Below are 12,755 nucleotides of genomic sequence, written 5' to 3'. Positions count from 1 at the left end.
TGTTTATAGATATTCTGAAGTTTTATAAACATCATGTGTCATTAAACTAATGGGAGCTAGTGCATCTGGGAGGCAAGAAGTTTTAGTACTTGAAAATCACTGGGCAGACACGTCTGCTTTGCAATTATTTTAGACCGTTTCTAGCATACAGTGTCACATCACAGTCCCAAATAGGCAGTTACATCCCCTTTATGAACCCTGAATGCAAGTCACTCCCTTTGTGTGTTTATAAAAGCTCTGCAGCATGTAATTGAATTTATTTCTCTTCGAACTTTGTGCAGATACTCCCTTTAATTAAAATGTTTAGATTCATGCTCTTTTACACTGACATTTATTAACTGCATCCTTAGCTTTTGTCCAGGCTAGAGGGGAAGGAGCCCCCCCCCACTGCCTGCCGGGCAGACTGTGTCTGCTAGGAGTCCTAATTTCACCCACGAAGCCATTTTCTCCTAGCCAAGCCATGTGCCCCACACCTGATGTTGTATGATATCAGGTGTGGGGTAAGTAAATCTGCAGCTGCAAAAAACAGTGAGGAGCCTCCTGAGCATCCCTCTGTAAACCGGTCTTGCATTTGCCACCTTTTAAATTTTGTGCAAAATGGAGGCTCTGCAACTGCAGGGATTGATTCTGCTTCGGTGTTTCACCAGGCAGTGCTCAGCGGCGGAGCTTCAAGCTCCGGCAGGGGAGGCGGAGAGCAGGCAGGGGCATGGCTGGCACACGTCCTGGGGGCGTGGCACATTGTCCTGGGGGCGTGGTGTGCGTCCTGGGGGCTTGGCGTGCATCCTAGGGGCATGGCGTGTGTCCTGGGGGCATGGTGCCCAGCGCGAGCGGGGGCAGCCGCAACGGCACCCCACCAGAATCGTGCCACCGGGGGCAATGCACTCCCCCCACACCACTGTTCCTCTGCCAGTGGCAGTGGTCTGTCCATGACAATGGAGTTAATTTATGTACACATCAGTCCATCTTATTGCAAAAAGATTGACCTGTAACATGAGCTAGATTCACAGTGTACTGAGACAGACCCATGGTTGTGGTAGTGACCTTAAGGTCTGGAGCTTGCCCCGAGGAGGTTGCGTTGACATGGACATTGCAGTCCCCCAGTATGACTGCCAAGACCATCTTGGTCAACTTAGTGGGAGAAGTTCTTAGGCAGCTGGTGGATGATACATCTGTCTCTCTAGCCCAGCGGTTAACTGCAGTTAATAAATAACCACACTTCCCATCACATCAAGCCTTTAACTTGAAAACAGCCGGACTATGCAGTACAGATCACATCAGTGAACCCGTGGGAGACCATTTTGCTTCAATTAACTTCAAGACAGAAGAGTTTGCATTATTCTGACAAGATTGTTTCACCTGCACTTCTGTTTGACAATGTAACTGTTGGTAATTGGTTCTTTATTATATTTGATAGTTAATATCCTTAGAAAGTACAATAAATACGCAAGTAAGAGAGAAACTTTCTGTCTTTTAAAAGTGAGCATTTGATCACGATCCACAAGTTTCTCTAGAATTAATATTTTTCCTTGCTGCTGAATTTATTGCAGCTAGGTGTGGCACGAAAATACATTTGATTCACTTCTATTACCTCAAGGTCAGATTGTACATAAATAAGCCTGTTACAATTCCACTGAACTTAGAGACCTCTCAGGGTTGTAGCTTCAAGTTCCAGATGTAGTTCAGTAACTGTAGTATTATTAATGTACAACATCACTGTCATTGCTGTGATGCGAAAAAAGAAAGAAAGCTATTTTACTCTTCCTGAATTGAATACATGAACACACAGGAACCGTCACTGTAAATGTACACTGTAGGCTAGTAGAAATTAATGAAGAACATAAGCACAAGGTGTCAATAAAAGCCGAGAAGAATGGATAGGGTTTTGGTGAAGTTGCTATGGAATACAAAACAGGCATATCTAATGAAGACATAACAGATAAACAAAGGTGAGTCCCAGTGTAGTAATGAGAGTCATAATTATGCTAAAGCAGCATTGTTTCCTGCCTAATTAATCTTCCTTAAAAACACTATTACCAACCTGCTACGTCAGCACATCAATAATGGTTTGGGGTTTTTTTATATCTAATAACCATCTGGAAAGTTGTTGAAATAAACCAGTGCCAGAACTGCACCAATTAGAGTGAAATTTATATGTTACAGTATGAGGATCTGCTAATGCAGAGGTCGCCAACTTTTTTTTCAGACCAGTGGGCGCATATTGAATTTTGAGAGTGCCAGGGGTACCTGTCACAAAATAGCTGCTCGGGGACGGGAGGGAGACCAGGCATAACACGAAATAGCTGCTACAGAGCGTGTGACATAACACAAAATTTGAGAGACAGCCATCCCTGGCAACCTTATGCTGTGTGTTGCTGGTTCTTACTGTGGAGATCACACGATATTGATTTTACTTACACACACACACACACACACACACACACACAGAGTTGCTGTTTAATAGTAGCAGAGAGCATTCCTCAGTTCCAGGGGGGGGGGGTACTTCAAGGTGGCTACACCACATTCCTTCTCCTTTCACAGAAATCACTTAGAAGGTTCCTGCACATTTTGCTTAATAAATTTATTTCTCAGAGGGCTAACTTCCGAAAGAAAGTTATCTGAAGAAGTGTGCATGCCCATGAAAGCTCATACCAATAACAAACTTAGTTGATCTTTAAGGTGCTACTGGAAGGAATTTTTTGAAATTTTATTTTGTTTCAGTTATGAAAGAAAGAAAGACCCAGTCACCAGCTCATGGTCACCGGCGAAAGCCTTCGCAAGCACTATAGTACCCTTAAGTGCCAAGCTGGCAACCCTGTGCTAATGCAATCCTGCTCCACTAAAAACAAAGGGATTGAGGTTCCATCTTAATAGTACTTTTGAGTAAACATGCATAGTATGCGTTACTGAGTTTAGTTGGTATTACACAAACATAATTCTGCATAGGTTTGCACCCACAGCTTGCAATTATAACATCTTAATTAATAAAATAAATTTAATGGATTTTCCAAAAATACACTGAAATTTTATTAAATTCACAGGTGTCCCTCGCAATCAGGGCACTTGGCTTATTATGGATGGGGAGAGGGTGGCTCAGGATATGGTGGTAGATCTCTGAGAGAATTATAGCATATTGGCAAGGTTCTCAATTGTCTAGCAATACCAGCAACTTAAAAAGCAGCCTTCCTGATTAGGTTGCTTGGGCACATATTCTTGGACTGACCGTGTGCTCAGAGGCACCCTATTCCTTAATGTCTGCCTGGCCCCCATATTTTGCACCTGGCTTTCGTTGATGGAACTAGCAAAAAGCAACGTAGATCCTGAAACAGCCCTGCTATACACGCTGCCCAGCAGTAAAGGAGAAGAGTCCGCAGTCTGTCATTTTTCCTTGAGCAGGTTTTGAAAATTCTTTATCCCTTTGTTCACATTAGTGTGAAAAGTCAGCAACTGAATAAGAGCAACGTAAATGAAGAGAAAAGCTCTCTGTTTATATTACAGTCAATTTGGAGAGTTTGTTTAATGTAACAGGATTATGTTGCCATAAGAAAGCATCTACGAGGAAAATCGCTGCGATATCCTCAACTTTGTTCTGTTTATTTAAGGAGTTTTATAGGTTTTAACCAGGGCATGAGTACATCCTGCCATCCCAGCAGATCAAGAGGATTTTTTTATTACTGGCTTGAGAAATAATGCTTATATGATTCTCTGTAAATGGAGCTGATGAAGGCCTAGATGGAATATTTGGTGATAGCCATAGTTACCATCAGTCCTAGAAAGTTCCAGTTGATGCAATATTCTTTTATCGAAAAAAGTATGAAAAGCTCTATGATCAAACCAACATAAGATTCCATTGATTCTGATTTATTTTTCTCCAGAAGTGGCTATACCACACCATGTTTTACTCCACAAGACTGCTTGCGGTGATCCTCTTATGTTTAATCCTGACTAATGCCACTCTGCCCAAAGTCATGCCGCACGTTTATGGACACCTAACAAAAGTTATGAAGATCAGGGAGGGGAAACTCCCAGCCCAGAGTCAATTGAGATAGGGAGTAAAATTCCTTTCCAGCCTTGTCAACCACCAACCCAAGGGCCCAGTGAAGCACTAGTACCAAGGGTGGGTGGGAAGTTCACAGGCCAAAATGGCCCCAACCATCAGGTGTCCAAGACTCTTGTGCTGGCAGCTTTCCCACCTGCATAAAGTTCTCAAGAAATCGCACATCCCAGAGCTGTCGTGCTCCTAAACAAATGGTGCTTCTTACATGCACTCCAGTCTCCACATGGAGAAATATCTCAGGGATGCCAATGCATACCTTGGTTTTGGTTTCCTTGGAATGAAGGCCACTAAAAGCCGCTGGCTTTTCCTCTGACATAAGGTTTATTTATACATATGTGCAGGCCTGAGAATAAGGTGGAAGGTTCCCATTGTTAATATTCCCACAGATCTGGCTGCCTCGTTAGTTTTTTAAAGGAGCTCCATGGTGCTATAGCAAAGAAACGCACACAGAGAGCAAGTCAGGTCTCTCGGTTTGTTTTTCAGCATCAGTTCCAAGATTGACTGTCTCCCCGCCCCCACCTTAATGGCAGCATTTTCAGGCATGGCAGAAGGGTGAAGACATCCCCTCCCCCTGCAATGCATATCCCCCTGAGCATTGGTTACTTCCCAGTAAATGTTGATTTGTTTGCTCAGATTAGAAAATCTGTCTCAGCCTATTCATCTCAGTTTTGCTTTTTCTTACTGCCTTTAACCATTTCAGGGGAGCGTCAACATGGCCTAGTTTGGTTTTGTCTAAATAGTCTTGTTTCTAGTTTTCAGGCCCTTGTTACATCTTAACATTCTGGCTGTTGCAGCACACAGACAAAGTTTCAAAAAGAACTTGCTAGTTCTTGCCTCATGCATCAACTTTCATTTTGGTTCTGTTGCTATAGGGCTAGAGAACTTCTGGAGCCAAGCCTAGTTAGCCAATCAAGGATCAGTGGGTGGAAAATATGCTCTGATGTGCTTCCAGCCCTCCAAATAGGTGCCAACATGGCCACACTGCAACCGGGATGTCAATAAAATGACTGTCAGACTAAGACTACAGCAATCCCATGGACAAATTTGGGAGCAAGTTCTCACTAAACTCAGAGGGACTTTACTTTTGAGCAAATTTGGATAGGGTTGGGTTCTAAGGTTCCAGTTCATATTTCTGGAAGCATCAGCTCCCAATGGTCTTTTAGTGGTTATGAAAACAGAGCAAATACTGATGCTAGAATATCCCAAGTGGCAGATTCCTTCCCTTGTGACACCACCACCCCATTATTTGCAGTCCGGCAGCTCAGTATTGGGTGGGAGAGAAATCAAAACAAACCACAGTGGTACAGTAAGCAAAACACAGCACCAACACAGGATCTGGAGAGTACCAGATCTAGGAACCCATCCTCATGCATCGCTTAATCCCTCAGGCTCTAAGCAAAGCTTTTCGTCTCCACCCAAGTAACACTGCATGGAGAGTTCAGATTCAGCACAAACAAGCAAGCAAGTCAGGCACTGGCCAAGGGCTATAGAGTGGCCTGACCCAACTGTGCTGTCATTCACTATGGGAGCCTCAGATATATTTTTTCCCCAGCAGCGAATGTCACATTCTAGTAGGACCAAGCTCAGCTGCGCCCTGCCCTGCCCTAGTTGGGGAAGGACAGTGCTAGGGCCCAATATCAGCTCTGTGCCTCAAAGTCCAGCACCCATCCCAAGAGAGATAGCTGCTATGTTCCTGGATGGCTTCACCCTCTTGCAGTTCACACATTTTGGCGTGGCTTGAATGCGGAAGCCTGTTGAGCACCAATCAGACGGGTAGCCTATTAATGTTCCGCAGGCTTTCCTCTCCAGATCTTCCCCCAGCATGAGGTACAGCCAGAAGGGAATAGAACAACAGAGTGGGCTCTTGCACGTGGCCCTATTATGTCTCCGCATGATGTTACACATATGTAGAGAAAAGCACCCAATTAGGGCTACTCTTTCTGTGTAATGTTCATATGCATGCATGCAAAAAACCAAACCCAACAACAATGGAATATCACATGGAAGTTGGAAAGGGTCACAGTACAAGAAATTGGTTCTGGCTTTCTAAATAAGTTGTATGGTTTTCATTAGAATATTTGGAGCATCTGGGAAGCTAGCCAAGCGGTGCCTCATTCAACCTCTATGTATGTTAAAATATAGGTCTTCCATGCCTGCCCCACCCTTCTCGGCAAGATACTATTGTTTTTGTTTTTCTTTCTTTGAATGGGTTTGACGCTTGCTTCTATTATGTCGGAGAGACAGTTGCTCATGTCTGCTCCAAGAGGAGCAGATGGTAGTTTGTGCTCCAAGCAAAAGCTTTGATTGACATTGACATCACAGCCAAACAACTCCAGTTACAGCTCATTAAGAGAACAAGCCCCAATACTTAAAAAAAAACCAGTAAAAAAATACCCAGCCTTTATTCATAACTTTTATTCTTAGATTGAAGAGGGGGTGAAATCCCATTTCTGTCCGTTTTCATTAGACGATACCATGTTATATCACACCAAACTGGGAATCGTTCTTCCGGCAATAGTAATTATCTCTCAAGTCAGCAGATAAATTATATGAATAATTCAGTGTGCTACAATTTATTTGATTTTCTGCTTCACTGAATAACTGCTTACTCTAACAACACACCAAATGTGTCAGATCCGTTTGCCACTGATATCTAAATAAGTAACATAGAAACAAGCAAAATACTAAAAGTATACACTTTTAAATAGCTTAATGAACAAAGGCAGTCAGGTTGCTCTTCAGATGACAGAAATAAGAGCAGCTTTATCCTCTTCAGGGGAACAGTAATTCTAGGTTATGTCCTAACACAATCCTAACCCTGTCTACTGTGAAGTAAGTCCCATAGAGTTACTGGATTTATTCAAATCTAATGCTCACCTTTTTTTGGCCAAATTACTTTGCAAAAATTAAGGTGTGCGTTAGATTTGGTGACACATTTACATTCATCAGCAAATACATTTTTGGTTTCAAGGTTCTGAAAATTGAGGTGCGCATTAGATTCGATGGTGCATTAGACTCAAGTAAATACGGTACTTCCAGGCAAGCAGGGTTAGGATTGCAACCTGAGCTAGTAAAACAGCCTTCATCAGTCACCTTCCAGATGTTTTGGATAACAATTCCCATCAGCACCATCCAGAGTGCACAAGGTTGGCAAAGTGATGCAATACTGATACACTATTATATAAGAAATTCAATAAAATTATTTTCAAAAAGAAAAAGCAATTCTAACATTGTCTTCAGAATTCCTTCTGTTAAATACTATACAAAATGTTCTATTTTTTTTTTAAAAAAGGTGGTGGGAGAAATAAAATTGTACTGCAGACTTTCTCAAGGCCAGATTACAAGACTATCACATATGTTCTTATTACAATATGCTTGTTTCAGGAAAGAAGGATTTTCTCCAGTACAGTTGTCTATTAATCCAAAAGCCCGACCATACAATTAATTCAATTAAATGTGAATTTAACAGAAAACCAACACAGGCAAGATACAAACCTTGCTTTTTAAAATAGGGAATAAAGAGGTCTCTCCAGAGAAACCAGGGAAATTGTTTGTATTTCTAAGTTAATTGGGCACATGATACACCATTTATAATGTGCAGCTCTGGTTTGAAGGTATTTGCATGAATCTTTCTGACTACAAAGTTAATAGCGCCATTCTGTATAATAAACATATCTGTGTCTGGTGATACAACGCTGGTTATTACGTAATCAGATCAGGCCCAATAAGCCTCCAAGCAACCAAAGAGGTAATTCTTGAAACAGTGTGTTTGAAATATGGCGTGTTGCACTGGACAAAGATTTGGCTTGCTTGAAGGCAGAACCAAGGTCAAGTCGCTCTTTAGCTATGAAGCACCCCAAATGGTTTTGAACAAGTCACTAGCCCACAGGCTCATCTCTCACACAGGCTTTTGTTGAAAGGAGTAATTAAGAACTGTAATGAACCATATTATTAACAGGGTAGAAGAGTTTGGGGGTGCAAGGGGACCCATAACTGCTGGAGTTAGGGAATGTTGGATATTAATTGTCAGGGTTTCAGGGACAGAGAGCGAGGGGGAGGGGTCCCAGGGTGACGAGGAAGAGGACGACGATGACCCGAGGTTGTCAGTGAGTCCGTCAAGTGAATCCGAGGATTCCCAAAAGGGAGCCCCCCTGGTCAGGCCAAGGGGCAGTAGAGAGGGAAGCAGTCAGAAGCAGGGGAACGAAGAGGGAATCCCCAGTGGGGGTTGGAGATCGGGACCGGCCTCTCCGTCGGAACGGAGTGAAGGGGGTGGAGTTACCAGTGTGTCAGAAGGAGCAGAACAGGGAGCAGAGAGGGGAAGGAGTTCGGAGCAGAACGTCCTGCAGGAAGGGGAGGAGTGTAGTACCGAGAGTAGCGTAACGGTCGAAAGGAAGGTCAGAAGCAACGTACGCGCGCCAAGTTCAAATGTGGAGGCGCGCGGAAATGAGGAGAGCCCTGAGGAGGAGCCTGGTCCCAAAGCACGAAGGAGGGGGGAGCAGGCGTCAGAAGACTCAGCCTCGGGGGAGTCCCGAAGGGAGGGAGCACAGGGGGGCAGGAAGACCCTGCGGAAAAGGAAGGAGAGGAAAAGGTGGAGCAGTACAAGCCTCTTAAGCTGGTGCAGGGGCGGGACTGACTCAGAGGGGACTTCAAACATCTAAGGGTAACAGATGCTGAGCCACGGAGCCTGGACGTAACGACAACAATGTTCTTCAATAAAACCTTTTGTATATAACTTGGACTGGATTTTGGTCTCTTGTGAGCTGGGACCTCGGGTGGCTCTGACAGTAAGTCCCCTCCCAAAGAACGCAAAAATTTTTTTTGCAAAGCTCACAAACGGTGACAGCCATGAGTGCGGAGGATCAGCTGACAGCACTGCGAACTACAGTTTCCGAACTCACCGCTGCAGTCCTTGCGTCTCAGAAGAAGCATGACGAAATGGAGAAGCGCTGCCAGGACCTGCAAACAAGGTGGGAGCGTGCAAACAGGGAAGGGTTCCCAGGGTCCAGATCAGAGGGCATTGGACTTGGAAGGCGGGGGGGGGCAGCCTAGTCACCCACTTCGATGGGAACCTGAAGCACTACCCCAGTTTCAGAGCAGACGTTTTGTATGCATTACACTTGCTTCGTCATGACTTTAAAGATGAGGAGGAGAAAGTGGGGTTTATTGTTTCTCACTTGCATGGGCCGGCCAGAGACTGGTTGCGCAATTTGTGGCGTGAAGATGGCCCTGCCCGCCGCGATTCTGATGAATTCATTAAAGTGATGGATGCCTGCTTCCAGTCAACCGTAGATTTGGATCTTGCACGCAGGGAGATATTTGGACTGCGGCAAGGCAAAGCCACTGTGCGTCAGTACCATTCCAGATTTTTTGCTTTACTGACTGCGTTACGCTGGGAGAAAGACTGCACACCTGTGAGGGATTTGTTCTGGGAGGGTCTCAGCGGTCCCATAAAGGACGAACTTGCCAGGGGAGACAGACCTCAAACCCTGGAGCAGGTGGTGCAGAGGGCTCTGGCGATTGGCATACGTCACGAGGGACGTCCTTGGCACAATGAGGAAGAACGTCAGGTGCGTCCACCAGCGAGGACGTCTTCTTTCATCCCCAGGGAGTTCAGTCAGTCACATCCCTCGCCGCTGGGGAGGCAGGGGGAGGAGCCGATGGAACTTGGTGGTGCTAAGGCTCAAGCAACAGCCAGAGCCCCAGTTTCCGGTGCAGTAAAGGCGAAGCCTCCTAGAGGGACCAGGAAGTGTTACATCTGCGACAGTGCACTGCACATGGCGAAAGAGTGCCCCCAGAGGCTCCAGAAACACACTGCAGCTTTAGCGACGGTAGCTGCAGAAATGATCCAGGAAGAGGAGCCTCAGGGAAACGACAATGCCTGGCTGCAAGCAGAATTGCTGGGGCTCAGCCAGGCGAATCTGTAGAACAGTCCCCAGCGTCCTTGCAACCCACAGACCCTTTACCACCCAAGCCAGCGGTGCAGCTCACTGCAACACTTCAGTTGCCAAATGGGACCACCCTAGAAGTGCCCCTCACGATCGATTCGGGGAGCAATGCCGATTTCGTGGGGATGCAATTCGTCAAGCAGCATCGCATAGCGCTTCTGCCCGCCACAACGCCTCTGAACGTAGTCACAGTGGATGGCAGGAAATTGCTAGGAGGGCAAGTTGTGCAACAGACCTTATGATTGTGCCATCGACCTGGTGCCGGGGGCGCAGTTGCCGACTGCAAAACTGTATTCCATGTCTGAGGACGAGATGCAAGAGCTCAGGGAGTTCATAGAGCACAATTTGAAGCGTGGATTCATCCGGGAATCGAAAGCAGTGGGGGGCAGTCCTGTGTTCTTTGTAAAGAAGAGAGACACGCCCCAAAAAAGACTCATTGTGGATTACAGGTTCATAAACAGTATGACCAAGCCCAAGGCCTTCCCCATGCCCAAGATAGATGATCTCCTAGCAACCGTGAGGAAGGGGAAGATCTTCACCAAATTGGATCTGCGTGGAGCGTATAACCTCATACGCATCCGGGAGGGCGATGAGTGGAAAACGGCCATGTTCACGCCTCTGGGCACGTATGAATACAGAGTTATGCCGTTTGGTCTCCAAAATGGATCTCACGTATTTCAAGCCTTTATGCATCACGTGCTAGCGGGACTCCTCTACAAGACATGTGTGTGTTTCCTCGACGACATCTTGATCTTTTCGGAGACGGAAGAGGCCCACGAGAGGGACGTAAAGGAAGTCCTGCAAAGACTACGGGAGAACAGGCTCTACGCCAAGTTAGAGAAGTGCCAGTTTGATGTGACGGAGGTGGATTTCCTGGGCTACAAGCTGTCCGACAAGGGGCTGGCCATGGACAGCGTCAAGGTCCGCGCGGTGTTGGACTGGAAGAGCCCACGCAATCGGAAGGAAGTCCAGAGATTCGTCGGCTTCGCCAACTTCTACCGCAAATTCATCAGAGGTTTTGCAAAGGAGACAGCAGCGATCACGGACACTCTGAGTTCCAAGAAGAAGAGGTTCGTGTGGACGGAACAGGCGGAGCGCTCTTTTCGGAAGCTTAAAAGCCTTTTCGCCTCCGAGGAGCAACTGCTGCACGTGAATCCAGGCAGGCCCATGCGAGTGGAGACCGACGCGTCAGACAGGGCGGTTGGAGCTGTACTCCTGCAAGAAGATCCACATGGAAACTGGAGACCCGGTGCCTTTTACTCCCGAAAGCTCAGCAAGGCGGAGCAAAACTACACCATATGGGACAGGGAGCTGTTAGCCATTCACGCAGCTTTCAAAGCGTGGCGACACTTCCTCATAGGAGCCAAGCACACAGTACAGGTCCGCACGGATCACAAGAACCTAGAGTATTGGCGCACGGCGAAGCTCCAAAGCCAGAGACACATGCGCTGGGCGGAATTCTTCGCGGATTTCGACTTTCGGATAGAGTACATCCCAGGAGATTCCAACGTTATAGCCGATGCGCTATCCAGGAAACCGCAATATCTCGATGAAGCGGCGCCAGTAGCAGCCAAGCACATTTTCGCACCGCAGGCGTGGTCGTGCGCTGCCATCGCAGTAGATCTGGACGCGGTGCGACGCGCGTTGCAAGTGGATCAGTTCGCACAGTCCAAAATGGAGGAGTTGCGCAGAGGTGTGCAGAGTGGAGAAGAGTTCCAACTGCGCGACGGACTGCTAACTCGCAAAGGTGCCCTCTACGTGCCAAGCGACGAGCTTCGCGCAAAGGTTCTGCAGCAGTTGCACGACGCCCCCAGTGCTGGCCACTTCGGTAAGGAGAAGACAATAGAACTGGTGGCAAGGGACTTTTGGTGGCCCCGGATGCGCGGAGAGGTAGCGGATTACGTCGCCAGGTGTGACACTTGTCAGAGGTTCAAGCCAGTACACCAGAAGCCAGCGGGGCTGTTGGAACCGCTGGAAACGCCACAGCAACCGTGGGAGAGGGTAGCCCTGGACTTCGTTACTGACCTGCCCAGCTCCAGAGGGAAGACAGCGGTACTGGTGGTTGTGGACCTGTTCACCAAGATGGCGCACTTCATTCCGTGCGCAAAGGTGGCGACGGCGGAGCAGACTGCCAAACTCTTCATTGATCACGTGTTCAAGGTGCATGGGCTGCCGCAGTCCATCCTGTCCGACAGGGGGCGCCAGTTTGTTTCCAATTTTTGGCAGAAGCTTTTAGGTATCCTGAACGTCAAGATCAACCTTACGTCGGCGAGACACCCACAGACCAACGGCCAAGCTGAGAGGGTCAACGCGATCATGCAGCAGTACCTGAGATGTTACGCCAATCAGCGACCCGCAGCTTGGGTGGACTACCTGCCGATGGCAGAGTTTGCCTATAACAACACGAAGCACGCGTCCACGGGGGTGACGCCGTTCTTCACGAACAACGGTCGGCATCCCAGAACCTTCCCGGGGTTCGGGGCACCGAGAGAGGGGGTGCCGCAAGAAGCTGACCAGTTTGCAGCGGAGCTGCAGGAGGTGCACGAAGAGTTGCGGAGACATTTGGAGCTGGCCAAGCAAGCATATAAGGTGCAGGCAGACAAAAACAGGAGAGCGGGGGAGGAGATCCAGGTGGGGGACTGGGTGTGGTTAGCCGCCCAAGCCATGCCAGCCAAGTCGTTGGCCAAGAAGAAGCTAGGGCACAGGCAGTTGGGGCCGTACCAAGTGGAGGCTAAGATCAACCCTGTAGCCTTTCG

Source organism: Podarcis gaigeae (genome assembly GCF_964106915.1).
Source record: "Podarcis gaigeae genome assembly, chromosome: 10".
NCBI classification, from domain to species: domain Eukaryota; kingdom Metazoa; phylum Chordata; class Lepidosauria; order Squamata; family Lacertidae; genus Podarcis; species Podarcis gaigeae.
The sequence above is the reverse complement of the archived record's forward strand: the minus strand, read 5'-3'. Positions refer to the sequence as shown.